Source organism: Benincasa hispida, chromosome 2, assembly GCF_009727055.1.
Source record: "Benincasa hispida cultivar B227 chromosome 2, ASM972705v1, whole genome shotgun sequence".
NCBI lineage: Eukaryota > Viridiplantae > Streptophyta > Magnoliopsida > Cucurbitales > Cucurbitaceae > Benincasa > Benincasa hispida.
Genome location: NC_052350.1, coordinates 52,866,618 through 52,871,917, shown reverse-complemented (window position 1 = coordinate 52,871,917; position 5,300 = coordinate 52,866,618). Strand labels below are relative to the sequence as shown.

Genomic DNA, 5,300 nt, shown 5'->3' with positions numbered 1-5,300 from the left:
TTAGAGCAATTAAAAGATTATAGGAAAAAAAAACGAGTGAATTTGAAATTAGTTGTAAAAGTAGGAGCTTTTTGTCATTTATACTATCACATCTCCTGGACATCATTCTTTTTAGTACAATTGGAGGTAGGAGGATTCGAACCACGAACATATTTGGATACCAATTAAGCTATGCTCGATTTGTTTTCTTAGATAGTATTCAAAGTAAGGTTTTGCATGTCAAAAAAATACAACCTCCAAAAGAAAAAGAAAAAAAAAAAGGACAAACAAAGTTAATGGAATGCCTTTTCTTCTTCTCTTTTCTTTTTTTCTTTTCTTTTTCTTTCTTTTTTTTTTTTTTTTTTTTTTTTTTTTTTTTTTTTTTTTTTTTTTTTTGACAAAATACCCTTTTAATTCTTGAGGTTTGAAATTAGTGTCTATATGGTTCTTGAAATTTTAAAAGCAACACTTTAATCCCTAAGATTTGAAAATTATTTCTAAATAGTCGTTGAGTTAATTTAACCGTAAGTTGACTAATGGAAAAATGACGTGGCATGTTGAGTTGTCAAATTTTAAAAGAGGTGGTAATTTGTACTAATTTTATATTAGATGGATTTTACTCTTTATATTTTTTTTAATTTGTTTTTTCTCTCTCTCTCTCTTTCCCCTAGTTTCTATGCTGCCATCCATCAAACCCAGTTCTCCGTCTATCACCACCAAGCTTCCAAAGGTAGGCCCTTTAAAATTTACCACATAACTTCATTAACTTCATTAGCTTCCCAACCTGTTTAATTCTCGAATTGAAGTGTCTTTTTTTTTTGGGTAGACAAATGAAGAAAACCCACAAACCACCTTATTTCTTCACATAAACACAAAACAACGTGCTGAAAGCACAATCCGTGTGATGAAGGATCTCGACCTTACACTTTGATGGCTGAGATTAGAGCTTCACACTTCTGCTGGTTATGCACTTTAATAGACTAACTTTTCTTTTCTTTTTACAGAGAAAGAACGAGAGAAAAGAAAAGAGAGGACTGCCGGGAGACTATCGGAAATCACAGAAGGCGATGAGTCTTCGGTCGTCTAGGCGATGGGAGGTAAAGCTGGAGGTCGTCTAGACGATAAGGGACAAGTCGTCTAGACGATGAAGGCTTTACTCAAGATCCTCTAGACGAAGGCATCTAAACGATGGTCGTCTACACGATGAGGCTTGCAGAAGTAAACGATCATTGGCTAAAAGCTAAACGATCGTTTGCTAAAAGCTACACAATCGGTGGGTCAGAGGTATACGATAGAAGAAGACGGTCGGGAAGAAGAAGAACACGATAGTTTTACGTGATTCGGCCAAGAAAGGCCTACGTCCACGGAGAAGCTGACGGGAGTTTTATTCCAGATTGCTTCAAGATAAGTTTGATCACTCAATTACAATTTGCATTCTCTCTTTACAATTAGTTACACAATGTATTTAAAGATAGCTTGATTTGTAACAGGTTTTGTAACTGAATGAAGTTATTTTCACCTTTCTGTATAACCGTTACTCTACCACATTGAGTGTAAGAGAGGGTGTTAAAATAAATTAGGATTTATTCTTAATTAGTATTTTTCTTTTCTTGATTTCTTTTCTTTGTTGAGTGTCTATTTATTCATCTTTTTATTATATTCCGATTAAGTTGATGATTTAATAATATACATGAAATTAACACATTTAAAGGTGTGTTTCCATAGAAGTCTGTGAATTCATTCAAATTTGGCGATCTATTATATTAAATTATAGTTTTATTTCTAACAGTAATTTTTTTATTGGAGTAAAGCATTAATTCTTATTTAAGTTTCAAAACTGTTAAGAATATGAAAAAAAAACACACACACAAAAGTTGCAATATATATAATTACGACAACAATAAAAAATTGTACACTGAGTTTTAGAAATTAGTTGCACTCTGATTTCTTTTCCACTTTAACCAAACTTACCTTTGTGACATGTTTAATCTTAGGGGTAATTACAAAAATAATAAGTAATTAGAGATATAATAGAATTTAGATTCAATTTTTAGAATCTATTAATGATAGACTATATCGTCGATAGAAGCCTATCAATTCATAGATTTTATCTCTGATAAATTTTTCTATAATTCAATTTTTTTAAAAATATTAATCTATATTTAATTATTAATCTTAAAAGTGTTATCCTTATAATTATTTTTAATTTATTTTAATTAAAAAAATTACTTACTTTAATTTTTTTTTTAACTACTAGTCTTTTAAAACGTGCTTTGCATGTGGTATTTCGATTTTATTTTTCATGTTAGTAAAGGGAGATGGAAAATTCAAATTAAAAAAAAAAAGGCCAATAAAAGTATAAGTTTTGTTTAGCAAAATATGTAGATATAGTTTTTATTAGTTTAATGAAAAAATAATTTAAATTATTTTTAGTAAAAAAATTAAATTATTAGTTTGAATAATATCTTTTTGCACCATTTTAAGAATAATTATTTTAAATGACAAAATTGTTAAAAATATTTTTAAATATAACAAAATGTCACTATTTAACATCGATAGACATATGATAGATACTGATGAACATCTATCAGCATCTATCATAGACATCTGTCTATCAGTATCTTAATTGATGCAATTATCTCTAATTTATTTTAATTAAAAAAATTACTTACTTTAATTTTTTTTAATTACTAGTCTTTTAAAACGTGCTTTGTATGTGGTATTTCGATTTTATTTTTCATGTTAGTAAATGGAGATGGAAAATTCAAATTAAAAAAAACCACAATAAAAATATAAATTTCATTAAGCAAAATATGTAGATATAGTTTTTATTAGTTTAATGAAAAAATAATTTAAATTTTTTTTTAGTAAAAAATTAAATTATTAGTTTGAATAATATCCTTTTGCACCATTTTAAGGGTAATTGTTTTAAATGACAAAATTGTTGAAAATATTTTTAAATATAGTAAAATGTCACTATTTATCAGCGATAGAGATATGATAGATACTCATGGACATCTATCAGCATTTATCATAGACATCTGTCTATCAGTGTCATAGACAGTGATATTTTCCTATATTTATAAATAAATTTTCTTATTTTTCTATATTGAAAACCTCTTTTTAATGTATTGCCTATTAAATTTGTGGAGATTTTTCAATCTGACTATTAAAGTCATAACCTACCATTTACTTCTGAATTGACCAAAAAATTATAGGTTTAATTGTTGTTATAACTTTTCACATTAATTTAATTTGTCAATTTTATAAATACACCTAATTTCTCCAATTCAAATAATTTTAACACTTCATTTTTAAATATTATTTAACTTTTGAAAATATTTTAAGAAAACTACGATAAAAAAAAAATAAAGTGTTAATTTTATGATTACTTTTTGGTAATTTAAAAAACTTAACAAAAGTGTTTACATTAAAAAAAATCATATTATAATTTTTATGATCAATTTTTTTAGGAAAATTTTTATGATCAATTTTAATGAATGCGTAAAAAACCTGCATATGCATATATTTTATTGTCTATATTTTTTATCTATTTTAGTTTTGTCCCTCAAATTTTAGACATTTTGTTTTATTTCATTTTATTGGCAATTCTTTTATTTTTATTTGAAGTTGTATATATATATATATTGCAATAATATTTAATATTTATATTAAACTTGTCATTACGTGAATTTTATTCACTCACTTTAATTGAAAAAAATTGTGATGCAACAAATAATAGGAATGTATATTTGCTACAAAGAGATATCTAAGTATGAGTATAGACAAGCCGTAAAGATAAAATTTTCTAATGACAAAAAAATCTCAACAATGATTATAAATTTAAAAAAAAGAAAAAAGAAAAATAGTGTTTCATTACCAACTATTAAAATATATTGATATAGTATCGGTATCGAGATTTCAATTAAAGGGGAAAAGACAAATTTGTTGATGAAGATGATCCATGAACTTCAAGTTCTTGAGTTCCATTGCATTAATGAATCCGGCTGGAAAGACCTACACCTACTACCCTTTATCAAACCTTCCCCTTTGAATAATTTCCACCGTCCAAATCACAAGAGTTCTCTTTTTTTTTGAATTCATTTTGATTTTCGTTATGGTAATGCAATGCACGAGGTCTCGAAAATCAATCAGGTTGTTTCTGATGATAAAAAGAGCTTTTTTTTTATGTGAAATTGATGAAAACCCGATATTGAATTTAAAGGTCGGTAATCTTAGAAGACGACTGTCGGTATCTGATGGTAAGATACCTACGGTCGGTATATCTTTGAAAGCGAAGACGAAGAGAATAAACGGACTCTTCGAGGGCTACTTAAGGCACTTTAGTGGAAACCTGTCCTGAAGACGGATGTGACGGGAAGAAGCGCGCATACAGAGCAGAGCGAAAGTGATTTATTGTCTCAATAGAACCGAAGCGCAGGAAAGGAAGCACCAGGAAGAAAAGCCCATCCATAACTAAGAACTGCAGTCAAGCTGGAAAGAACCTAAGAGTGAAAGAAAAAGAAAAGACATGTTGCTAGCTTCAACTCGGTGGAATAAGAATCATTGATTCCCAGAGCTGTCTATTTCTTATTCATTCAGAGCGGCAAAAGACACTCGTTTTTCACTTCCTATCAAAAGTACTCAAAATCGATTTCGCGAGTTCAAGAAGAAAGAATTTTGCGGGGGCCCACAACCACTACGATATTGGGCTCTTCGATGAGTTCCACGACTGTCTCTTATACACATCTAGATGTGTATAAGAGACAGGTCTATTTCTTATTCATTCAGAGCGGCAAAAGACACTCGTTTTTCACTTCCTATCAAAAGTACTCAAAATCGATTTCGCGAGTTCAAGAAGAAAGAATTTTGCGGGGGCCCACAACCACTACGATATTGGCCTCTTCGATGAGCCCTATTGCGCATAGCTGGCAAGAGACCCCCCACACCTTTCTTATTAGGGGCACTAAAATGCCTTAGCCAGAGCGAAGGGGCTGTCATCTGATTGTTCCAGAAGAGTCTTACGGTGGGTAGGCCCAACCACCACACTACACGTATAGACGCGAACCCCCCTCGTTACCGTACGTGCGACTCTCACCGCATACGACTCGCACAAAGACTCCTAAATCCATCCCGAGCATTTCTGGATCCATCTCACATCAATAACTCGACCCCTACCGCATATAGGTAGTTTTAGACAGGTTTCTGACAACAAAAAAAACTTGTGGCTTTCTCCAACTTATCAACATCGAAATAATTGATTTCAATACACAAAATTACTGAGGTTGAGCATTTGTCCTTGCAACTATCCATAAATATTT

The 5,300-nt window shown here is 30.2% G+C and overlaps 1 long non-coding RNA gene across 1 annotated transcript; it reads left to right on the top strand.

The window, feature by feature from the left end:
• Positions 1 to 590: 590 nt before the first annotated feature.
• On the top strand, positions 591 to 1,510 carry LOC120071866. Its single transcript, XR_005480356.1, has 2 exons — positions 591 to 709; positions 984 to 1,510. It is a non-coding gene; the product is annotated as an uncharacterized LOC120071866 (long non-coding RNA).
• The last annotated feature ends 3,790 nt before the right edge of the window (positions 1,511 to 5,300 follow it).